This window comes from Narcine bancroftii, chromosome 6, assembly GCF_036971445.1.
Source record: "Narcine bancroftii isolate sNarBan1 chromosome 6, sNarBan1.hap1, whole genome shotgun sequence".
NCBI lineage: Eukaryota > Metazoa > Chordata > Chondrichthyes > Torpediniformes > Narcinidae > Narcine > Narcine bancroftii.
In genome coordinates, this window is record NC_091474.1 from 236,710,218 (window position 1) to 236,737,178 (window position 26,961).

Genomic DNA, 26,961 nt, shown 5'->3' on the forward strand with positions numbered 1-26,961 from the left:
CTGTTCAGTTCTGGGCAAAATGGTTGACATAGCGGTTAACACAATGATAAGAACTGGGGTTCGAACCCTCCACTGTCTTTAAGGAGTTTGTACGTCCTTCCCGTGTCTGCGTGGGTTTTCCTCAGGGGCTCCGGTTTCCTCCCATCATTTGAAACATACCAGGGGTAGAGGTTAATGGGGTATAAATTGGGTGGCATGGACTCATAGGCCGAAATGGCCTGTTACCATGCTGTGTGAATCCATTTTAAAATTTAAAGAAAATTTTAAATTTAAAATGATGGGATGTCTAATCACCAGAGCTCACAAATAAGCACCAGGACTTGGCCTGGCTGGCAGTCAGAGGAGCCCTTCCAGTCAGATCCTTCCTGTATGACAGAAATTACACCCATAATGCATGATGCTCCCGAGGTTACTGTGGTGGACTGGAGACAATTACCCACTTCTTTTGCCAAGAGTGTGTGGAGAAACACGCAAGGACCCTTGTCACAGTTTATCCCGACAGCATCGTGTCAGAGGACTCAGATTTACGGGGTGTACCTGGCGACGCACACATAGGCAGACATCCCGAGCTGCTGGGCGATCATCAACTCGATCTGTCTGCCTGAAACCTGTTGGTCTTTCAGCACAGTGAGATGTCGGTGAGGGAACACTGCCAACTGGCGCATTCCAGGCTGCAGGAGCACGTGCTGAGGGATGCACTGAGGCTTGGCGCAGCTAACACGAGGGCACACAGGGGAAGGACCACAGTCTAGACAACTTCCCTTACCGGGCACTCAGAGACTGAAACTGAGGAGAAGTCCCTTGAGGAACAGAAGGGTAGGAAACCTGCTGGGAGGGGGTAGGGTGGGTTGGTACATTAATGGCAAAGGTGTTAAAAATGGTTAATGTTACAATGTGCAGTAATAAAATGTAAAAATGAATATGACATGAAAAATGTTAAAACTTTCCAGTGGTTTTTCCTTCGTGTATCCATGAATATGATTCCATCAATGTGAAAAGATCTTTCCCTGAATTTTTTTTAATTGTGAATAATATCTATTTTGAAATAATAACGTAATGCTGACCAAGACTGTCCCCAAGTTAGTCCCCAGTTGCTGTGTCTCATCCAGGGGTTCTCAACCTTTTCTTTCCACTCACCTACCACTTTAAGTAATCCCTATTGCATCGGTGCTCTGTGATTAGTAAGGGATTGCTTAAGGTGGTAGGTGGGTGGAAAGAAAAAGTTTAAAAACTATCATTTTGATTGTACCTCATTGACTCGTTATGTGCAGGGTTTCAGAACTCCAAAGGAAATGGGCTAATGACCATTTATCTCAAGCAAAATATTTCAGTAACAATTGGATCTAGAGTAGTGGTTCTCAACCTTCCCTTCCCACTCACATCCTACCTTAAGCAGCCCCTTACTAATCACAGAGCAATGATGGCATAGGGATTGCTTAAAGGGGTATGTGAGTGGAAAGAAAAAGGTTGAGAAGCATTAGTCTAGTTCACATCCTTCGAAACCTTTCGTATCGACATATCTGCAAATGTCTTTCAAATATTACAATTGTCCCCACATCTACTACTTCCCCTGGAAGCTCATTCTATATACACACCACCCTCGGTGTGATAAAGGTGCCCCATCAGGTCCCCTTTAAATCTCACCTACCTCACCTTAAATCATTGCCTTCTAGTTTTCAATTTTAAAATTTAGACCTACAGCACGGTTACAGGCCCTTCCGGCCCACGAATTCTGGCAAATATCTCAATTAACCTACAGCCCCCTGTCTGCTTTGGATAGTGGGAGGAAACTGGAACTCCCACAGGAAACCCACTCAGACATGGGGAGATCGTACAAACTCCTTACGGACCACGTGGGATTCGAAGCCCGGTCGCTGGTGCTGTAATAGCGCTGTGCTAACCACTATGCCAACTGTGGCGCTCTAGCATGGGAAAAAATGGCTGACTATGCATCGAGCTTAAAACACTTGGAATTAGAATCAGGATTAGTCATGAACAGTTCATGAAATGCTTTGTTTTGCGGCAGGATCACAGTTCAAACATTCCTATAAGCCACCTTACAAAATAAATAAAAATAGTTCACAAAAAGTTAAGTAAGGAGTGTCATTACATTGAACATACAACAATACAGACAGGAAAAGGCCCCTTTGGCCCAAAATATCTGTGCCGAGCATGATGTCTAAACTGCTTGCACCTGAAGGACATCCCTCCATCCCCTTCATGTACCTGGGTCCATCTTGAAGATGATTAAACACTACTGTTGTATCCTGACCACCTACCCCTGGCCACCTGTTCCAGCCCCCTGCCTCCCTCGGTGTTAAAAAAAAGCCTCCCTATGTATCTCCCTGAACCATCCTTCCCCCCACCCCACCTTAAATGTGTGTCTTTTTGTGTGTGACACTTTTACACTGGGCAAAAGATCCCACCTGTCCATTCCACCAACGTGTCTCAGGTGGCACGGTTGGCTTAGCGTTTAGTGCAATGCCTTCACGTCACCAGCAATCAGGTCCAGGGTTCGAATCCTGCATTTTCTCTACGTTCTCCCCGAGTCTGAGTGGGTTTTCACTGGGAGTTCCGCTTTCCTCCCACCGTTCAAAACATACTGGGGTGTAGATTCATTGGGTGTAAATTGGGCGGCACAGACTCGTGGGCTGAAATGGCCTGTTACCGTGCTGTATGTCTAAATTAAAAGAAAATTTAAAATCTTATAAGCTCCTTTCATGCCACCCCTTAGCCTAAGATACACCATGAATGTGTGTAAGTCATTGCTGAAGGGGTAGTGGAGGCAGAGTCTATCTCAGCAATTAAAAAAGGTCCTGCAAGTCCACTTGAAGAGTTCCAGACCCAGGTGAGAGGGTGAATGTAGTGGTTTAGTGCTATACTATCAAAGCACCAGTGTCCCAGGTTAGAATCCGGTGAGGAAGTCTGTAAGGAGTTTGTACAATCTCTCCGTGGCTTGTGTGGGTTTTCTCTAGACACTGCAGTTTCTTCCAAAATGTGCAGGATTGGGAGTTTAATTGGATGTAATTGGACAGCATGTGTTTCATGGGCTGGAAAGGCCTTCTCCAGGGCTGCATCATTAAAATTAAATTGAAGTCAGTGGAAACATTGCCTTACAGCTCCGGAGACCTGAGTTCTGCTCTGAATTGAGTTCCAACTATGTGGAGTTTGCATGTTCTCCCAGTGACTCTGTGATTCCTCCCACAGCCCAGACCCATACGGGTGGGTGTCAACTCACTGAAAGTTCCGCCTTGTGCCTAAGTGAGAGGAAGAATCTGGGGCAGCTGATGGGAGGGTGGCAAGAATAAAATAAGGCTGGTGTATTAATGGGGTTTCCATGGTCAGCTGGCAGTTATAACAGGCACGGTTAGTGGAGTGATTAGCACAAAGCTATTACAGTGACAGTGACCTGGGGTCAAATCCGATGCTGTCTGTAAGTAGTTTGCATGTTCTCCCCATGTTTTTCTGTTCTGGGTTTTCTCCTTTTCCTTCCACCCTCCAAAATGTATGGGGTTGTAAGTTAATTTGGGTGTAATGGGTGGGGGGGGGGGGTACATGGATTCAACAGGAATGTGAGTTTGTTTGGTTTCAGAGATGGATTTTTTGAACAGCTTGTTGAGAAGCCCACCAGGTTATCTGCAGTTCTGGATTGGGTCATCTGGTCATGTGCAATGAACCTGAGGTCGTTAGGGAGTTAAAGGTCTTAGAACCTCTAGGAAGTAGTGACATGGTCAACTTCAATTTCAAATTTGAAAAGGAGAAAAGGTTATCGGATGTATCAATTTTTCAGTGGAATAAAGGAAACTATGGTGGTACCAGGAAAGAACTGACTCAGGTCGACTGGGAAAGCAAACTAATCGGAGGAACAGAGCAGGATTGGAAGATATTTTTGCAAATAATAAAAGCCATGCAGGATAGATATATTCCTAGAAAAAGGAAAGTAGTCAAAGGAAAGATGGTACCAATGTGGCTAACAAAAAAAGTTAAGGCCAAGTTAAAAGCAAAGGGGAGGGCATACAAGGAAGCTAAAACTAGTGGGGAATTAGAGGATTGGGATTCCTTTAGAAATTCACAGAAAGAAATAAAGTCATAAGGAAAGAAAAGATGAGTTATGGAAGGAGATTGGCAAACAATATAGAAAAAGATACAAGAGTTTTAAAAAATATATAAAGAATAAAAGAGAGACACAGTGTTGACATAGGACTGATAGAAAATGATGCAGGGGAAATTATAATGGGTTACAGAGATATTGCAGAAGAATTAAATCAATATTTTATGTCTATATTCACAGTGGAAGATGCTGGTAATATCCCTAAGAGACAAGATTCAGGGAGTAGAGTTGGATACAGTTAAGATTACTAGAGAAATTGTGCTAGGTAAATTGAATGGATTAAAGACAGATAAATCTCCCGGTACAGATGAGGTACCCTGTGGGGTTTGAAAGAGGTGGCTATGGAAATTGTAGATCCGTTGGTGACAATCTTCCAGAAATCAATAGTCTCTGGCGTGGTTCTAGGGGATTGGAAGGTTGCGAATGTGGTTCCACTGCACAAGAAAGGTGGGAAACAGAAAAAAGGGAACTATAGACCTACAAGTCTGATGTCAGTGGTTGGAAAGATATTAGAGTCAATCCTCAAGGATGAAGTTATGAAATACCTGGAAATGCATGACAGGATTTGTCCTAGACAGCATGGTTTTATAAAGGGTAGATCATGCCTGACTAACCTATTAAAGTTTTTTGATGAAATCTCAGGTAGGATAGACAAAGGGGAGGCTGTGGATGTTGTATATTTAGATTTTCAAAAGGCTTTAGATATGGTGCCACATTTTAAGCTGATAAATAAAATGAAGGCTCATAGAATTACAGGGACACTATTAGACTGATAGAAAATTGGTTGATAGGCAGAAAGCAAAAGGTTTAAATTCAGGGATCCCATTTAGAATGGCTGCCTGTAACAAGTGGTGTTCCACAGGGGTCGGTCTTGGGGCCGCTGCTATTTACAATTTATATTAACGATTTGGATTGTAGAATGAATAGTTTTGTGGCCAAATTTTCAGATGACACCAAGATAGGTGGTGGAGCAGGAACTGTTGAAGAAAACGTAAAATTGCGAGGGATATAGACAGATTGGGAAACTGGGCAAAAATATGGCCGATAAAGTACAATGTTGAGAAGTGTTCAGTTCTACATTTTGGCAATGGAAATAAACAGACAGAGAACTATTTGGATGGGGAGAAAATTCAGTCCTTGGAAGTGCAAAGAGACCTGGGCGTCCTCGTGCAGAGTAATTTAAAAGTTAACGCCAAGGTGGGATTGGTAGTGAAGTAGGTGAATGCTAAGCTTGTGTTCATTTCGAGAGTTATAGTGTATAAGATTAGAGAGGTGTTAATGAGGCTCTATGGGGCACTGGTGAGACCCCATCTAGAGAATTGTGTACAGTTTTGGGCCCCTTGTCTTAGAAAAGATGTGATGTTGTTGGAGAGGGTGCAGAGGAGATTTACTAGGATGATTCTTGGAATGCAAGGGCTAACGTATGAGGAGTGTTTGGCAGCTCTTGGGTTGTATTTGTTGGAGTATGGGAGAGTGAGGGGGTCTCATAGAGACATTTCAAATATTGAAAGGTTTTGACAGAGTGAATGTGGATAAGATGTTTCCCTTGATAGGTGAATCGAGGACAAGGGGGTCATAGTCTTAAAAGTTGTCCAATTAGAGCAGAGAGGAGGAAGAACTTCTTTAGTCAGAGGGTCGAGGATCTGTGGAACTCACTGCAGCACAAAGCAGTGGAGGCCGGATCACTGGGAGAATTTAATCAGGAAATGGTTAAGTATCTCATTAGTAAGGGTATCAAGAGATATGGGGAAAAAGCTGGTAACTCTAACTAGGGGTGAGTTTAGTTTAGCTTAGTACATAGTCATGGCACAGACCCAATCGGCCTAGTGGTCTGCTTCTGTTCCTTTATCTTGTGATCTTGTAAATGGCCGGAATTAGCTTCTACTGTGCTGTAAATTTAAAAAAAATTAATGGGCTGAATAGCCTCTTTTCATGTTGTATATCTTTTAACCTCTCCACTTTTACCTAGTACGTTTACGACAGGTCAAATGGCCTCCTTCTGTGTTGCACTGGCACAAAGGTTCAATAAAGGGAGGGTGAATTTAAATGCAAGTGCAGGAAGATGTATAGAAAAAAAACCTAAATACTCTTTTTTTTCTGGAAACGGGTCATCTGCTGAATTCCGGGATTGTGGTGAATGATCCGTGTTGAGCCGGGCAACTCCAACCATTTGTGTTTACGGCAACTGCTTGAAGGAAGCGGAAGGGCAGAGAGCCGGCCTGTAGGCAACCGAGGTGATTGCCAGGCGAGCGTGGAGCTGTACCTCAGGCTGTTGACCAGCCAGCAGCAGGCCCCTCCCGCGGAGAGACCATTGTCCTTCGGTTGCGTGAAGCCTGCCCAATTACACAAACTGCCTGAATGAGCCCCGACGGTTCCATTCACTTATAAATGGATCAACCCTCTGGGCTGACATTTTACAGTGACCCAGATATTGCTGGCAAGGCATTGTTCAAATGTGCACTCCGCGACACTGTGCTCACAGTCCACTGCCTGAACACCTCGCTTGAAATACAGCAATAAACACTAGGCAGTATCCTTAAAATGACCATGAAATTCTCCTTTATAGAGTATTGTGTGCAGCTAATGCGCAGGAAAGAAAAATATTTACGATTCTCCTTTAAACACAGGAATGCAACCTGCCTTCAATGGAGGCCAGAGGTCCTCTGTGCTGAGTAAGGGATTACTTATGGTGGTACGAGAATGGAAAAAAGAAGGCTGAGAACCAGTGAGTCTTCACAGCAGTTCCCTCCAATGTCTCATTCATTAATTCATGAATTCATTCATTCAGATGCCTTGCTGTTCGATGTAAGCAATCATGTCTTTTCAACCGTCTTGATCTCTGACCCTCCAAATTGTAGTTGTTGTCTCCCCTGTTCTCCTTCGGTGAAGGCTCCATCTTTGAGCTGAGACCATAGTTCGACGTAGAGTTCATGATTATACAATGGAAAAATACTGAAGTGGTTTCCCGTAGCTGTCTTCAGTTGTCGTGTCCATACTGGACGGGTAACCCTGGCCCAATGATCAGCTGGTTCATCTGCCCAGCATTTTTAGTTGTACAACCACAGATTCCAATTTGTAGAATCTGCCTGTAAAAACCATCCACCATCTGTGGCTTCACATGACCCTGATTGGGAGGCAAAACAGATACTACAACTTGCTCAAAGGTGACCTGCAGGCTATTGGACAGAAGGAGAGCCTTACATCTCCTTTTGATGAACAATTGCACAGCACTGACACGGATTAGCTCTCAGCTAAAACTACTAACATTAAAAACCTAGTGGTTATCACCTGAGTGTTTGTGGACTTTTGCTTCTCACGTGCTGACTGATAAATCACTTTGTTTGCACTAGTATAAATGTCAATATTTATTATCCATCTATTCTTTGTATTTATCGTCCTTTTTTATTCACTTAAATATACTATTGGAGATCTTTTTGTTTGTAAATTTAAATTTAAATGTGTGCTGCACGGTAACAGGCCCTTCCGGTGCATGTGCATCACACATGACTAATTAACCTACTAATCCTGTGCGTCTTTGGAGTGTGGGAGGAAACCAGAGCACCCGGTAGAAACCCACGCCATCACGGGGAGAATGTACAAACACGTTAAAGAGAGCGTTGGATTTGAACCCGGGTCGCTGTAACTGTAATGGTGTTGTGCTACCCACTAAGCTAACTGTGCCACCATAGTTTTTTTTTTAACAAAGTGCCTATTATGTTGCAGCAAGTAAGAATTTTGGTTCTACAACGTACATGACAAAAACTCATTGTCATGTGTATTTAAAAAGGATGTAAAAATGGAAGCACGTGTAAGCCTTTCAACATCAGTGACGTTGCTACCCCTGCCAGTGAGGTTATGGATGAATGTCAACCTCAAAACTTCATCTCCATTTTCCTTTGTATCCAAAAACCAAGCTATTTTGGCTGTGGATAAACTCAAGAGCGTTAAATGCTTCGTGCAGGAGGGAATGCCAAATATTGGCAGAACAGTAGAACAACAGATAGATCTAGTGCAGTAAAACAGAGGGACCTGGTGCAGTAGAGCAGAGGGATCTGGTACAGTAGAAAAGAGGGCTCTGTTACAGTAGAACAAATGGACCTGGTACAGTAGAAAAGAGGGCTCTGTTACAGTAGAAACGATGGACCTGGTACAGTAGAAAAGAGGGCTCTGTTACAGTAGAACAAATGGACCTGGTACAGTAGAAAAGAGGGCTCTGTTACAGTAGAAACGATGGACCTGGTACAGTAGAAAAGAGGGCTCTGTTACAGTAGAAACGATGGACCTGGTACAGTAGAAAAGAGGGCTCTGTTACAGTAGAACAAATGGACCTGGTACAGTAGAAAAGAGGGCTCTGTTACAGTAGAAACGATGGACCTGGTACAGTAGAAAAGAGGGCTCTGTTACAGTAGAACAGATGGACCTGGTGCAGTAGAAAAGAGGGATCTGGTACAGTATAACAGAGGGGCCTGATGCAGTAGAACAGAGGGATCTGGTACAGTAGAAACGATGGACCTGGTACAGTAGAAAAGAGGGCTCTGTTACAGTAGAACAAATGGACCTGGTACAGTAGAAAAGAGGGCTCTGTTACAGTAGAAACGATGGACCTGGTACAGTAGAAAAGAGGGCTCTGTTACAGTAGAACAAATGGACCTGGTACAGTAGAAAAGAGGGCTCTGTTACAGTAGAACAGATGGACCTGGTGCAGTAGAAAAGAGGGATCTGGTACAGTATAACAGAGGGGCCTGATGCAGTAGAACAGAGGGATCTGGTACAGTAGAAACGATGGACCTGGTACAGTAGAAAAGAGGGCTCTGTTACAGTAGAACAAATGGACCTGGTACAGTAGAAAAGAGGGCTCTGTTACAGTAGAACAAATGGACCTGGTACAGTAGAAAAGAGGGCTCTGTTACAGTAGAACAGATGGACCTGGTGCAGTAGAAAAGAGGGATCTGGTACAGTAGAAACGATGGACCTGGTACAGTAGAAAAGAGGGCTCTGTTACAGTAGAACAAATGGACCTGGTACAGTAGAAAAGAGGGCTCTGTTACAGTAGAACAAATGGACCTGGTACAGTAGAAAAGAGGGCTCTGTTACAGTAGAAACGATGGACCTGGTACAGTAGAAAAGAGGGCTCTGTTACAGTAGAACAAATGGACCTGGTACAGTAGAAAAGAGGGCTCTGTTACAGTAGAAACGATGGACCTGGTACAGTAGAAAAGAGGGCTCTGTTACAGTAGAACAGATGGACCTGGTGCAGTAGAAAAGAGGGATCTGGTACAGTATAACAGAGGGGCCTGATGCAGTAGAACAGAGGGATCTGGTACAGTAGAAACGATGGACCTGGAACAGTAGAAAAGAGGGCTCTGTTACAGTAGAACAAATGGACCTGGTACAGTAGAAAAGAGGGCTCTGTTACAGTAGAAACGATGGACCTGGTACAGTAGAAAAGAGGGCTCTGTTACAGTAGAACAGATGGACCTGGTGCAGTAGAAAAGAGGGATCTGGTACAGTATAACAGAGGGGCCTGATGCAGTAGAACAGAGGGATCTGGTACAGTAGAAACGATGGACCTGGTACAGTAGAAAAGAGGGCTCTGTTACAGTAGAACAGATGGACCTGGTGCAGTAGAAAAGAGGGATCTGGTACAGTCGAGCAGAGGGACATGGTGTAGTAGAGCAGAGGGATCTGGTACAGTATAACAGAGGGTTCTGTTACTGTAGAACAGATGGACCTGGTACAGTAGAAAAGAGGGCTCTGTTACAGTAGAACAGATGGACCTGATGCAGTAGAAAAGACATGAGTTAAGGATGACAGGTGAAATATTTAAAGGGAACATTAGAAGGAACTTTTCACACAAACAGGGTGAGTGTGAGGAACAAACAGGCTTAAATTTGACATTCAAAGAAAAAACTTGGAGAGGTGCATGAATGAGAGGAATATGGAAGGCTATGGTCTGGGTGTAGGTCAATTGGACGAGGCAGCATAATAGACTAGCACAGACTAGGTGGGCCAAAGGGCCTGTTTCTGTGCTGCAGTGTTCTAGTAATGTGTTTTTATGTGATGGAATTTCACTGCATTAAGTCACATCTGATGATCCTTTAAGAATGTGGGATTTCTTAAATTGAAGGATGGTAAGAATAATTTTTGTTCTTTAGTCTTCAAGAACAGTATGCATGTATGAAATTACTTCTCATTCTACTGAACTCTGCAGGCCTTTGTTGCACAATTATTCCAAGGACAAGCTTTCATTCCAACTATCTGTCTTAGTCTGCACTAAGGCAAGTCCATCATCCAACGAATGCAGAAAGGGTCAAACTGAAGATTAAATTACAATTATACAACGACTAATTGCCTGTAAAATGCCTAATGAGACTGATGTCATGAAAGAAGAACCATAAATAGATACTTTATAAATTTGCCAAGGCAGTGCTAGATAGTTAAAGATCGTTGGTCATTGCCCTGTATGATGAGGCCAGGGCTGTGTACACTTACACCCTGGTTAAGTCATGCCTCTGTGGTCCTCTGGCAAGGGGGATGAAGGTTCTGTCAGCTGATTATTTATTGTCCATGTTTGTAAGATCTGTGGGTCCCAGATAATTCTCCCCACTGCATTGTCCCAACTGACAAAGATGACAGTCGTGTGAAAACATTAGTGTATTGATTTTTTTAAATAGAAATGTTTTGGGACTGTGATGCCTGTGTGTTTGTATTTGTGTATAATGTTTTCAGTCTGTGTGTGTGTGTGTGTGTGTGTGTGTGTGTGTGGGGGGGGGTGGGGGTGGGGGGTGTGTGTATGTGGGTGTGTGAGTACGTGTGTATGTGATGCAAGTGTGTGCGTTTGTGTATGTGTGTGCGTGCGTGTGTATGTGTGTAGCTGCACGTGGGTGCGAGTGTGTGTGCATTTGTGTGTGTGCGCACATGCGCGTGTGTGCATTTGTGTGTGCGTGTGCATGGGTGTGTATGGGTGTGTGGGTGCGTGTGTGTGTGGGTGCATGTGGGTGTGTGTGGGTGTGTGTGCATGTGTGAGTGAATGTGTGTGTCTGGGTGTGTGTGATATAGTGTGTGTGTGGGGGTGTGTGTGTGTGGGTGCATGTGGGTGTGTGTGCATGTGTGTGTCTGGGTGTTTGTGATATAGTGTGTGTGTGGGGGTGTGCGTGTGTGTTTGTGTGTGGGTGTATGTGTGTGTGGGTGTATGTGTGTGTGGGTGTGTGTGTGTTAGAAAGGACACCAACATTGGTTCCTTTTCTTTCCAGTGAATTTGGAGGATTTTTGCAAAGAGAGCAATACTTTATCTTTCCAGTCCCTTTAAAATACCTCTGTCGGTATTCTGTGAGTAAACTTGCTGCAACCACTCAACTTCTGGGTAACAAAATATGGATTTGGCTTTATAAATACAGTCAACGATTACTTGAAGTTTCTCCCCTTCAAAAGTTCAAATTTTGGTCATGAAATCAATATCGACTTATGGCCCACCTTCACGGAAGGGTCGCAAGTATGAGATTAACAGCAACAACTGTGTTGCTAATGTGAAAGCTGATTAGGAGAAATTGTAATGGGTTTGTTAATATGGTGTTTCTCCATTTAAATGTTAATTAAACAATTAATTATTCAATTAAGCAATACAAAGTTGGCTGCAGAAAAAATATTTTACACTCTGTAGATTGGCTCAAGAGCTAATTGCAATCCAAACTGTGGTTTAAACTGAAGATTGTCTATGGTTTGGGGATTCCCATTTACAAAACCCAGGGAAAGTGTGCAAATACTCCCATGCAAATATTTGAAGAGCATGCTTCAGCAGCTACAAACTATGAAATGTTTAAGAAAAAAAGAACATTTAGAGCAGTGGAGAAAAAACAAAAGCTGCGGAAGATGGAGTCCTGAGCAGCCTGTGAATTTCCAAAGGAACTCAGCAGGGCAGATGGCATCCATGGATACAAATGGTCAGTGAATGTTTCTTGAGTCTTGATAGGTTCATGGGCAGCACAGTTAGCGCAAAGCTGTTACAGTGCCAGCGAGCCAGGTTCAAATCCAGCAGTATCTGCAAGGAGGTTGTATGTTCTCGCCAAGTCTACAAAATATACGGGGTTTATAGGTTAATTGGGTGTAATCGGGCCTGTGGGCCAAAAGGGCCTGTTGCTATCCTGATCTGCGTGGAGTCCATACATTCTGCTCGTGAGCCCTCCAGTTGCTCCAGCTTCTTCTCATGTCCCAAAGACATGCAAGGTTAGGTGCCGATGTTACTCCTAATCCTTGTTACTGATGAGAGAGGAAGCTAAGTAAGATGGACCTGTTCCTTGGAATAACCTCCTGGAACAATGTGGTTGCTGTAACCAACTAACTAGAGCCATGATATAACTTCAAACTGCCTGAAATATTGGTCAGGCGCAAAGTGGGCATCTATGAATCCGAAGAGCTGGATGGCCTCCATGTGGCTGTTGATTATGTGCTGGTAAAACACCACCTGGCATCTTGGATTGGGGAGGTTTCCATCAATTCAGGGAAAATCACTTCAGACACAATTTAGATCTCTAGAACAATAGAACACTTTAAATTTAAATTAAATTTAACTTTTAAATTCAATTGATTACATTTAAATTAAATTAAATTTAGATATAAGCCATTTTGGCCCACAAGTCCGTGCCGCCCAATTTACACCCAATTACCGTAAATATTTGTGTATAATGCGACCCCCATTTTTGAGGGGGAAAATTTTACCCTCGTGTATAATACAACCCCCCTCCCCTCGCCTGCCCAAGTCGCGCTGGCGTCTCTCCCCCCCTCACCAGCCCGATTCGCGCTGTTGTCTCTCTCCCTGCCTGCCCGCCCAAGTCATGCTGGCATCTCTCCCTCCCCCCTCACCTGCCCAACTCACGCTGACATCTCTCCACCCCCCACCCCAGTCGTGCTGCCGTCAGTGCGATAATCTTACTTATCATTAAACCTGGCAGAAAAAGTTTTAAAACTATTACCTCATGCCTACTTTGAGCTCAGAATTATGTACAAAATCTTCTGCATTATACTCGAATATTTACGATGACCTACACCACTGGTACATCTTTAATGGTTGGAGGAAACTGGAGCCCCCAAGGAAAACCCACGCAGAAACGGGGAGAACATACAAACACCTTAAATACAGCATGGGATTCAAACCCCAGTCCCAATTGTTGGCTCTGTAAGGGTGTTGTGCAAATACAAGTATTTTGGCCCAACTAGACCATGCCAAACTATTATTCTACCCAATCCTACTGATCTACACCTGGGAGAGTTTTTTGAAGAGGTGCCCAAGAGGATTGATGAGGGCAGGACAGTAGATGCCATGAACTCAGTCACCGACATCTCAGGAATCTGTCTGCAGTCCATCGAGGACATCTACAAGAGGTGGTGGCTTATGCAAGCAACCTCTACCATCATGTACCATCACCACTCAGGCCATGCCTTTTCACACTGCTACCATTAGGAAGGAGGCACAGGAGCATGAAGATGAACACCCAGTGGTACAAGGACAGCTTCTTCCCCTCTGCTATCTGATTTCTGAATGGACCATGAACCACAGACACTGCCTCAATCTCTCTCAAGAGAAGCAAAGAGAACAGCAGTGAATGCTGTGTAGGTACATTAGATCCTTGCAGGGACCAGACTGGGAGGCCTGGAACCAGAGCTGGAAGCCATAAGGCACAAGATGGTGGTGGAGGTAAGTAGAGAGGAAAGCAATGTGGCTGTAGATGTGACAGAATTCACTTTCTCTATTTTTGCACCAATTTATTTATTTTAAATGTAATTTTATGGCAATATTTGTACTGTGATCCTGCTGTTAAATCACCAAATTTCATCATAATGAATTTAGATTCTGATATATCGACTTTCATAAGACCTTTGACATGGCCCCATCTGGCAGGTTATTCTGGAAGGGTAAGTCACAGGGAATCCAAGGTGAACTGGCTTGTTAGATTCAAACCTGGCTCAGTGGAATGAGGCAAAAGGTAGCAGTGGAAGGATGTTTTCCTAATTGAGATGCAGTGCCGAAGGAATCACTGCTGGGTACACTCACAGTGGTTCTCAACCTTTTTTTGGTCTAAGGCTAACCTGGCTTCTGGCCTAACATGGCAAGGCCCACTAGTGGCAATGACTGAGGAATATTATCACCTTAAAGGCAGCTCTGTAAGAAACACATTTATCTAATTTAAAGTATTTTATTTAACATTTTGAAGACCCACGTGGAAGCATGCTGTGGCCCAATAATGGGCCATGGCCAACTGTTTGAGAACCTCTGGCTTGCTGCTATTTGTAATCTACTGTATATTAAGGATATAACATAGTTAACAATTCATAAATTTGTGGATGATGTCAACATTGACAGTGTCATAGACAATAAGGAAGGATATTTAAGTTCAATTCAGAGGATAGGTGGGCCAAGAGGAGGCCAATAGCATTTAATGCTAACAAATGTGTGGTGTTGCACTTTGGTAAGTCATCCATGACTGGACTTGTACAGTGAAAGGGCCCTGGAGAAGTAAGATGTGAGAGAGAGCCAGGTTTACTGGTGCGTTAGATCCTTGATAGTGGCAACTCAGGTGGATTAGTGGTAAAGGAGGCATTTGGCATGCCGGCCTTTATTGGGCAGGCTATAGAGTACTGAATTTGGGAATGCATGAGTCAGCTTCACGTAGTGTTGGGGAGGCCACACTTAGAAGTTCTAGCCACCCAGGATTTGGAAAAACACCAAGAAATTGGAATACACGCAGAGGTGGTTTGCCAGGACGTCGCTGCGAATGGAGAGATTGAGTTGTCTGAAGATGTGGGGTAGGCTGGGCCTTTATATCCTAGTGCGAATGGGGTTGAATGTGATATAGAGGTTCAGAAAATCATAGAAAGTATGGAGAAAATGACTGGTAGATGATTCTGGACTAGAAAGCATAGATTTAAGGTGAGAGGGAAACAATTTAGAAATGATATGCAAGGCAATTTATCAGTCAGTGGGTGGTCAGTGTCTGGAATGCATTAACAAAGTGCAACATTCATTAATACAGATTCGTGGATAAGTGCGGCTCAGAGAAATTTGGACCAAATGCAGGCAAATTAGCCCAGGTTGTCATGAAATAGTTTGGTTTGGATGACTCTTATGAACCAGTGGGTTCCTGATCTGGAAACCAAAGTCTGAGAACAGTCCATGGCACTGAAACACATCAACTGTGCAGTGCTAAAAGTCTCTGAAGGGGGAAATGGTCTGAGCCCTGTCCAGAGTGCTGAAACAATACAAAGAAATTTGGTGTTCTGCGGAAGAATGCAAACATTCAATATTACTATAAATAAAAAGATTAAAATGCTAATGCACAAAATGTAAGGCGGTGTCTTTGGTTCATTGATTATTCAGGAATCTGATGGCAGCGGGGAAGAAGCTGTCCTTGTGCCACTGAGTGCCCGTCTTTAGGCTCCTGTACCTTTTCCCCATGGTAGCAGACTGAAGAGGGCGTGGCCTGGGTGGTGGGGTCCTTGAGTATAGAGGCTGCCTCATGTTGTTGTCTTCAATGGAGTGGTCTGGTGCCTGTGATGTCATAAGCTGAGTTGACAACCCTCTGGGGTTTATTCTTGTCCTGAGAGTTGGCACCTCCATACCAGGCACCTAGGCAACCAGCTGGAATGCTCTCCACTGTACACCTGTATAAGTTTTTGTGAGTTTTTGGTGATAATACTGAATATCCTCAAACACCTCACAAAGTATAGCTGCTGTAGAGCCTTCTTTGTGAATGCTCAAGGCTCCAGGACAGATCCGTGGAGATGTTGACACCAAGGAATTTGAAGTTCTTGACCCTCTCCACTACTGAGCCCTCAATGAGGATTAGATCATGTTCCCCTGACTTCCTTCTGAAGTCCACAATAATCTCCTTAGCCATTACACCATTCATTGAGCTGATTTCTCTCCATCCTTTACACTTCCTTATTGCCGTTTGTGATTTTGCCAACAACTGTGATGTCATCAGAAAACTTGTAGATAGCATTGAAATTCTGCCTTGCCACATGGTCATGGGTGTATAATGAGTCAAGTATTGGGCTAAGTACACCTGAGTTGATAATCAGTGAGGAGGAGATGTTGTTTCCAATTTATACTATCTGCGATCTTCTGATGGGAAAGTCAAGAATCCAGATGCAGAGGGGGATGCAGAGGCCCAGAGTTTGTAGCTTCTTGACCAGCATGGAGGGAATAATGGTTTTGAAGGCTGAGCCATAGTCAATGAAGAGGTGATCCAGAGCTGAGTGAAGAGCCAGCGAAATTGCATCTGCCATGGAGCGATTGTGACAATAGGCAAATTGCAGTGGGTCCAGATATTTGCATATTTGTTAGTTCTGGCCATGACCAGGCTCTCAAAGCATTCCATCACAGTAGAAGTTAGTGCTCCTGAGTGGTAGTCATCGAGGCAGCTCACACAGTTCTTCTTGGGTACCAGGATGACTGATGCCCTTTTGAAGCAGGTGAGAAGTGATGAGAGGTGAAAATGTCCGTGAACACTCTGGCTAGTTGGTTGATGCAGATTTCAAATACTCTGCCAAGTTGAGGAATTGGAACTGGAGTTGCACGGGCTGAGGTGCTTTTGGGAGCCAAGGGGTTATAGATAGTAGCTACAGGAATAATGCTATACTTAAGAGTCGGAAGGAGGGTAGTTGGATTATGGTTAGGAGGAAAGGTAATAGACAGGCAGTGTTGGGTTCTCCGGTGAGTGCCACTTTGGCTATTGTTGAAGGGGTTGATGTACTGGGGGCAAGTTGTAATAATCAGGTATCCGGCACAGAGTCTGGTCCTATAACTAAGAAGGGAAGAGGAGGCATGGGATTGTGATAGGGGATTTTATAGTTAGGGGAACAGATAGAAGGTTCTGTGGAAGAGATTGGATATCTCATATGGTATGTTGCCTCCCTGGTGCAAGGGTACGGGATATTATAGATGGTATACTGAGGGAGAACAGCCAGATGTTGTGGTCCATATGGGAACCAATGATGTGGGGAGGAAGGATGTGATGGTCATGCAGGATGAGTTTAGGGAGCTAGGTTAAAGGACAGTACCTCCAGATTAGCAGTCTCAAAATTTCTACCAGGGCCATGTGCAGGTGAGGTAAGAAATAGTGCAGTAAACACGTGGCTGAAAACGTGGTGCAGGATGGAGGGGTTTAGATTTGTAGATAATGGGTAATGTTCCTGGAAAGGTGGGAACTGTTTTGGAGGGATGGTTTATATCTTAACTGGAAAGGGACAAATATTCTTGCAGGTAGGTTTGCTGGTGTGGCTCCAGTGGGTTTAAACTAGATATGAAGGGGGAGTACCAGAATGAAAGAATACATGTAGAGGAGAAGGATGAAATTGAAGTCAGAGAAGTTGTATGCACCATTAATAATCAACAGAGAGCAAGGGAAGGAGATTTTCTTAAATACATTTATTTCAATGCGAGGAGAACTGTGAGAAAAGTAGATGAGTTTAGAGTATGGTTAGATAATTGGAATCATGATGTGGTAGCCATTAGTGAAATATGGCTGCAAAAGAATGGCAAGTAAACATACCAGGATTTTGTTTCTTCAGGTGTGATAGAATAGGGGAACAAGAAGGGGACGTGTTGATTGCTTGTTAGAGAGAGTATCACAGCGGTGCTTTGGAAGGATAGATTAGAGATCTCATCTAGAGAAGCATTATGGGTGGAATTGAGGTGTGGGAAAGAAATGGTAACACTTATGGGGGTGTATTATAGACCACTTAATGTGGAGAGGGAACTGGAGGAACAAATTTATAAGGAAATGGCAGATATTTGTAGTGAGCACCAGGTTGTGATAGTGGGAGATTTTAACTTTCCACACACTGACTAGGACACCTATACTCTAAATGGGCTGGACGGTTTGGAGCTGGTTAAATGTGTGCAGGGTAGTTTTCTACATCAATATAGAGAAGAGGCAGTTTGGATCTGTATTAGGAAATGAGATAAGTCAGGTGACGGAGGTATGTGTTGGGGAGCACTTTGGGTCCACTGATCACAATACTATTGGTTTCAAAATAATTATGGCGAAAGATTGGTTTGGACCGAGGGTTGAAATTTTTGATTGGAGAAAGGCTCATTTTTAGGAGATGAGAATAGATATGGAATATGTGGACTGGAATAAATTATTTTTATAGGAAAGATGTAGAAGGAAAATGGAGGGCATTCAAAGATGAAATTTTAAGGGTACGGAGACGGTATGTTGCTGTTAGAATGAAAGGAAAGGTTAAATGTTTTATGGAACTTTGGTTTTCAAGGGTTATTAAAAATATGGTTCAGAAAAAGAGAGAGGTGTACAAAAAGTATAGAAAACAAGAAGCAAATGAAGTGTTAAAGGAATATAAAGAATGTAAAAAGAATCTTAAGAAGGAAATTAGAAAGGCTAAGTCGAGATACGAGGTTGCTTTGTCAAGTAAGGTGAAAATAAATCCAAAGCATTTCTAAAGATATATTAGAAGCAAAAGGATCATGATGGATAAAATTGGTCCCCAAGAGGATTAGCGTAGAAGGCTGTTTGTGGAGCCAAAGGAGACGGTGGAGATTTTTAACAGTTTTTTTTCTTCTGTACATACTAAGGAGAAGCATATTGATCTATGTAAAGTAAGGGAAATAAGTAGGGAAGTTAAGAAAGTGATGAAGATTAAAGAAGAGGAAGTTCAGGCACTTTTAAGGAAAATAAAGGTGGATAAATCTCCAGGTCCTGACAAGTCATTTCCTAGGACCTTGAGGGAGGTTAGTGTAGAAATAGTAGGGACTTTGATGGAGTTATTTAAAATGAATTTAGTAATGGGAATGGTGCCAGAGGACTGGAGAGTGGCTCATGTTGTTCCATTGTTTAAAAAATGTGTGAGGAGTAAATCTAGTAATTATAGTCCTGTAAGTTTGATGTTAGTAGTGGGTAAGTTAATGGAAGGTATTCTTAGAGATGGTGTATTTAAATATTTGGATAGTAAAGGTTTGATTAGAAACAGTCAACATAGAATTTTGAGGGGGAGATCATGTTTGACAAACCTTAGAATTTTTTGAGGAGGTTACTAGGAAAGTTGATGAGGGTAAGGCAGTGGACATTGTATATATGGACTTAAGTAAGGCCTTTGATAAGGTTCCTCAGGGAAGGTTAATTAGGAAGGTTCAATCATTAGGTTAACATTGAAGTAGTAAAATGGATTCAACAATGGTTGAATGGGAGATGCCAGAGAGTAGTGGTAGATAACTGTTTGTCAAATTGGAAGCCAGTGACTAATGATGTGCCTCAGGGTTCAGTATTGGGTCCATTACTATTTGTAATATACATTAATGATCTGGATGATGGGGTGGTAAATTGGATTAGTAAGTATGTGGATGATACTAAGACAGGTGGAGCTGTGGTTAGTGAAGAAGGGTTTCAAAGCTTGCAGAGGGATTTAGGTCAGTTCAAAGAGTAGGCTGTGAAATGGCAGTTGGAGTTTAATGCAGATAAGTGTAAGGAGATACATTTTAGTAGAGCTAATCCGAATAGGACATACATGGTGAATGGTAGGGCATTGAAGAGTTCAGTAGAACAGAGGGATCTAGGAATAATGGTACATAGTCCGCTGAATGTGAAGTCACATATGGGTAGGGTGGTGAAGAAAACTTACGATATGTTGGACTTTATAAATCAGAGCATTGAGTATAGGAGCTGGGATGTAATGTTAAAATTTTACAAGACATTGGTGATGCCAAACTTGGTGTATTGTGTACAGTTTTGGTCACTAAAGTATAGGAAATATATCAATAAATTGGAGAAAGTGCAGAGAAGATTTACTAAAATGTTTCCAGGGTTAAAGGTCTAATGGAAAGGTTTAATAAGTTAGGTCTTTATTCTTTGGAATGTAGAAGATTGAGAGGGGATTTGATTGAAATATTTATAATTATTTGGGATATAGATAGAGTTGAAGTGGAGTGGTTTTTTTTCCCTTTACAGAGAGGTGGGAGAGAGACAAATGAGAGGACATAAGGTGAGAGTTAGGGGGAAAAAGTTTAGAGTAAACTTGAGGGGGGGGACCTCTTTACTCAGAGAGTGGTGAGTGTGTGAAATGAGATTCCGGATGAAGTGGTGGAGGGAAAGGAATGGAGAGCTATGGGTTGAGTGTAGGTCAGTTGAGTTAGGTGGGACAAAATGTTCCGCATAGACTAGAAGGGCCAAATTTGGCATGTTTCTATGCAGTCAGAGCTTGTTCACCTTGTGAACATCTTGAATGATGTTCTGACATCACCCTCAGAGACAGATATCACAGGTCCTCGGCCTTTACAGGGATTCTAGTAGGCACTGTTTGGTTCTTCTTCTCAAAGTGGGCATAGAAGGTGTTCAGCTCTTCGGATAATGAAGCATCACAGCCATCTATAGTTTTTGCCCTTGCTTTGTAGGCTGCAACAGTGAGGTGCTATAAGTCTGAACTGGGAAATGGTCTAAGACTTATCCAGAATGCTAAACCATTGCAAAAGTGTCATACAGACAACTCCCTAACGGGGAAAAGGTCTGAGCCCTGTCCAGCGTGTTGAAACATTTCACAGCATGGTATAAACAAACCTCAACTAGAAAAAGGTCTGGGACCTGCCTTTAGTGCCGAAACACCGCAACAATGTGGTGTAAATGACCCCTGAACTGGGAAACAGTCTGGTGCAAAGAGTTCCTAAACTGGGAAAAGATCTTAGACCTATCCAGAATGCTGAAACAACTATGCAGAGCAGGCAGATCCTGAATAGGGAAATGGTCTGGGACCTGTCCAGAGGACTGAATCTCTGCAAATCTGTGGTACTCATTGATCCCTGAACTTTAAGTGGGTTTGGAAACCAACAAAATGCTGTTCAGATTTTTTTTTACTTACCGACACCACACTGTTTAAATGCACAGCAGTGCTGTGAATGGTCTGCCCAACATTAACCACCCTGCTGTGGAAATTTTTGTTAAATCCACCAATACATTTGCATTACATCAATAAACCTGTTTCTTAAACAGAGCTACCATTCTTCTGTAAGCTTTGTGAAATGCTCAAAATGTCTACAAAGGTGAAATAGGAAGAGTTTCTGCTGTTATGGGAATGGGAATGCAAACATTACGGGAATGGGAATGCAGACATTACGGGAATGGGAATGCAGACATTACGGGAATGGGAATGCAGACATTACGGGAATGGGAATGCAGACATTACGGGAATGGGAATGCAGACATTATGGGAATGGGAATGCAGACATTATGGGAATGGGAATGCAGACATTATGGGAATGGGAATGCAGACATTACGGGAATGGGAATGCAGACATTACGGGAATGGGAATGTAGACATTATGGGAATGGGAATGCAGACATTATGGGAATGGGAATGCAGACATTACGGGAATGGGAATGCAGACATTACGGGAATGGGAATGCAGACATTACGGGAATGGGAATGCAGACATTATGGGAATGGGAATGCAGACATTATGGGAATGGGAATGCAGACATTATGGGAATGGGAATGCAGACATTATGGGAATGGGAATGCAGACATTATGGGAATGGGAATGCAGACATTATGGGAATGGGAATGCAGACATTACGGGAATGGGAATGCAGACATTACGGGAATGGGAATGCAGACATTATGGGAATGGGAATGCAGACATTACGGGAATGGGAATGCAGACATTACGGGAATGGGAATGCAGACATTACGGGAATGGGAATGTAGACATTATGGGAATGGGAATGCAGACATTATGGGAATGGGAATGCAGACATTATGGGAATGGGAATGCAGACATTATGGGAATGGGAATGCAGACATTACGGGAATGGGAATGCAGACATTACGGGAATGGGAATGCAGACATTACGGGAATGGGAATGTAGACATTATGGGAATGGGAATGCAGACATTATGGGAATGGGAATGCAGACATTACGGGAATGGGAATGCAGACATTACGGGAATGGGAATGCAGACATTACGGGAATGGGAATGCAGACATTATGGGAATGGGAATGCAGACATTATGGGAATGGGAATGCAGACATTACGGGAATGGGAATGCAGACATTACGGGAATGGGAATGCAGACATTACGGGAATGGGAATGCAGACATTACGGGAATGGGAATGCAGACATTACGGGAATGGGAATGCAGACATTACGGGAATGGGAATGCAGACATTACGGGAATGGGAATGCAGACATTACGGGAATGGGAATGCAGACATTACGGGAATGGGAATGCAGACATTATGGGAATGGGAATGCAGACATTACGGGAATGGGAATGCAGACATTACGGGAATGGGAATGCAGACATTACGGGAATGGGAATGTAGACATTATGGGAATGGGAATGCAGACATTACGGGAATGGGAATGCAGACATTACGGGAATGGGAATGCAGACATTACGGGAATGGGAATGCAGACATTACGGGAATGGGAATGCAGACATTATGGGAATGGGAATGCAGACATTATGGGAATGGGAATGCAGACATTATGGGAATGGGAATGCAGACATTATGGGAATGGGAATGCAGACATTATGGGAATGGGAATGCAGACATTATGGGAATGGGAATGCAGACATTATGGGAATGGGAATGCAGACATTACGGGAATGGGAATGCAGACATTATGGGAATGGGAATGCAGACATTATGGGAATGGGAATGCAGACATTATGGGAATGGGAATGCAGACATTACGGGAATGGGAATGCAGACATTACGGGAATGGGAATGCAGACATTACGGGAATGGGAATGTAGACATTATGGGAATGGGAATGCAGACATTATGGGAATGGGAATGCAGACATTATGGGAATGGGAATGCAGACATTATGGGAATGGGAATGCAGACATTATGGGAATGGGAATGCAGACATTACGGGAATGGGAATGCAGACATTACGGGAATGGGAATGTAGACATTATGGGAATGGGAATGCAGACATTACGGGAATGGGAATGCAGACATTACGGGAATGGGAATGCAGACATTACGGGAATGGGAATGCAGACATTACGGGAATGGGAATGCAGACATTACGGGAATGGGAATGCAGACATTATGGGAATGGGAATGCAGACATTATGGGAATGGGAATGCAGACATTATGGGAATGGGAATGCAGACATTACGGGAATGGGAATGCAGACATTACGGGAATGGGAATGCAGACATTACGGGAATGGGAATGCAGACATTACGGGAATGGGAATGCAGACATTACGGGAATGGGAATGCAGACATTACGGGAATGGGAATGTAGACATTATGGGAATGGGAATGCAGACATTATGGGAATGGGAATGCAGACATTACGGGAATGGGAATGCAGACATTACGGGAATGGGAATGCAGACATTACGGGAATGGGAATGCAGACATTATGGGAATGGGAATGCAGACATTATGGGAATGGGAATGCAGACATTATGGGAATGGGAATGCAGACATTATGGGAATGGGAATGCAGACATTATGGGAATGGGAATGCAGACATTATGGGAATGGGAATGCAGACATTACGGGAATGGGAATGCAGACATTACGGGAATGGGAATGCAGACATTACGGGAATGGGAATGCAGACATTATGGGAATGGGAATGCAGACATTATGGGAATGGGAATGCAGACATTATGGGAATGGGAATGCAGACATTACGGGAATGGGAATGCAGACATTACGGGAATGGGAATGTAGACATTATGGGAATGGGAATGCAGACATTATGGGAATGGGAATGCAGACATTATGGGAATGGGAATGCAGACATTATGGGAATGGGAATGCAGACATTATGGGAATGGGAATGCAGACATTACGGGAATGGGAATGCAGACATTACGGGAATGGGAATGTAGACATTATGGGAATGGGAATGCAGACATTATGGGAATGGGAATGCAGACATTACGGGAATGGGAATGCAGACATTACGGGAATGGGAATGCAGACATTACGGGAATGGGAATGCAGACATTACGGGAATGGGAATGCAGACATTACGGGAATGGGAATGCAGACATTACGGGAATGGGAATGCAGACATTACGGGAATGGGAATGCAGACATTACGGGAATGGGAATGCAGACATTACGGGAATGGGAATGCAGACATTACGGGAATGGGAATGCAGACATTACGGGAATGGGAATGCAGACATTACGGGAATGGGAATGCAGACATTACGGGAATGGGAATGCAGACATTACGGGAATGGGAATGCAGACATTACGGGAATGGGAATGCAGACATTACGGGAATGGGAATGCAGACATTACGGGAATGGGAATGCAGACATTACGGGAATGGGAATGCAGACATTACGGGAATGGGAATGCAGACATTACGGGAATGGGAATGCAGACATTACGGGAATGGGAATGCAGACATTACGGGAATGGGAATGCAGACATTACGGGAATGGGAATGCAGACATTACGGGAATGGGAATGCAGACATTACGGGAATGGGAATGCAGACATTACGGGAATGGGAATGCAGACATTACGGGAATGGGAATGCAGACATTACGGGAATGGGAATGCAGACATTACGGGAATGGGAATGCAGACATTACGGGAATGGGAATGCAGACATTACGGGAATGGGAATGCAGACATTACGGGAATGGGAATGCAGACATTACGGGAATGGGAATGCAGACATTACGGGAATGGGAATGCAGACATTACGGGAATGGGAATGCAGACATTACGGGAATGGGAATGCAGACATTACGGGAATGGGAATGCAGACATTACGGGAATGGGAATGCAGACATTACGGGAATGGGAATGCAGACATTACGGGAATGGGAATGCAGACATTACGGGAATGGGAATGCAGACATTACGGGAATGGGAATGCAGACATTACGGGAATGGGAATGCAGACATTACGGGAATGGGAATGCAGACATTACGGGAATGGGAATGCAGACATTACGGGAATGGGAATGCAGACATTACGGGAATGGGAATGCAGACATTACGGGAATGGGAATGCAGACATTACGGGAATGGGAATGCAGACATTACGGGAATGGGAATGCAGACATTACGGGAATGGGAATGCAGACATTACGGGAATGGGAATGCAGACATTACGGGAATGGGAATGCAGACATTACGGGAATGGGAATGCAGACATTACGGGAATGGGAATGCAGACATTACGGGAATGGGAATGCAGACATTACGGGAATGGGAATGCAGACATTACGGGAATGGGAATGCAGACATTACGGGAATGGGAATGCAGACATTACGGGAATGGGAATGCAGACATTACGGGAATGGGAATGCAAACATTATGCATTGAATAAAGGGCTTCCTGCAGCTGCATAAAGAGCTGACAATCAGACAAAATTATGTGGAATACTTGGTCTACAATGTATATCTGTGCTGATAGTGAACAACGTTGAGTAGTTCATAAGATCAAAAAGCTCTTCATAGGGTGGTATTAAGTTCATACATACCAACTGAGGCAGTTTATGTTCACTGTTAGCTGCTTGCAAGGGTTGATCCGGCAACTTCCAATTTGCTCTCCACCCTGCCTTTCATCTGGATGAATGAAATGCTGCTCATTCTCAGTGCACTGAGCACCAGACACTGGCAACACCTGAGATCCATCCACCACTGCTGAAGGCACCAGTAGGGCGCATGCAGACACATCACGTTTAAACAGGATACACTAAAACACTGATAATCTGCAATCCAACCATTCAGGAATCCCAATGGGTTGGTATCTGGTTCATGATCTGATTATTTGCCATGGTCCCTTTGGGAGCCATAGTCATGCACTTCAAACTCATCTTGGCCCCAGTTCTTTCCCTTCATTTGAACATACCAAGGTCTTGCCTATTCTCTCACAACTGCTTCAGAACACTGGTTCCCCACACTCCTAATCCAGGCCTGCACCCCGTCTCCTGAGTACTATTTCACGTGGTTCTTTTCAGTATTTTTATGGTTTTTATAAAATAATATACATACTGAAAAAAAGATTGATGTATAACTTTCATACAGCTGTAACAAAGTTATCAACTTGTTAACAAATATTTTTATAACCTTATACATTATTGTTTCAAGGATATATTGAAGTAAAGAAAAAAATTTAAAAAAAGAGAAAAAAAAACTTGTGGTGGATCATGCCTCTTAGGTCTTGGCCCGTCGTTCGGAGGTGCAGACTCTTGTGAGAGGGGAGCCAGAACTTCACCAGCACTTATGACATCGTAGAGAGGAGAGAAGAAAGGAAGACTGGACGGAAGTTATTTTGGCTGACTATGGGTTCTGAACTGAACTGTTCATTTATTAAATTTAATGTTTGTACCAAACTGTTAAAAATACTCACAAACGACTACGGGTGTGACTTCGACGATCCACTCAAACTTCCCACCTCTTGATAGCACAACTGCAAATATGGTTTGAACATGCCGAAGCCCAATTTCACATACGCCAGATAACTGCCGGCACCACATAATGCTACTATGTGGTCAGTGCACTGGACCAGGAAATCACCAGGCGCATCCATGATTACCTTCACCAACCACCAGCCAACAACAATTATGAAGGAATCAAAACACTCCCATCATGACAGGGCAGCAAAATTGCTGCACATGGACGGCCTAGGTGACCACAAACTATTCATGCTCATGAATGAAATGCTCACCATAATGGATGGACACAAGACCTCCCTCCTCTTTGAACAGGTTTTCTTCAAGGATATGCTTGAGTACATCCACCTACTCCTCTCAGATGATGATTTCAATGACCCCCAATGGCTGGCAGCCCGTGTGGACTTACTATGGCAAGCCAAACAGCAGGAGGAAGCAACCATC

General features: G+C 43.5%; 1 long non-coding RNA gene across 4 annotated transcripts in view; it reads left to right on the forward strand.

Annotated features, from left to right (window-relative positions):
* Positions 1-26,961, forward strand: part of LOC138735559 (uncharacterized) — a 97,006-nt gene that overhangs the window by 11,894 nt on the left and 58,151 nt on the right. For all 4 annotated transcript variants that reach the window (XR_011339768.1, XR_011339769.1, XR_011339770.1 and 1 more), the window contains exon 3: positions 6,739-6,836. This is a non-coding gene — a long non-coding RNA (uncharacterized lncRNA). The remainder of the gene's footprint in view (positions 1-6,738; positions 6,837-26,961) is intronic.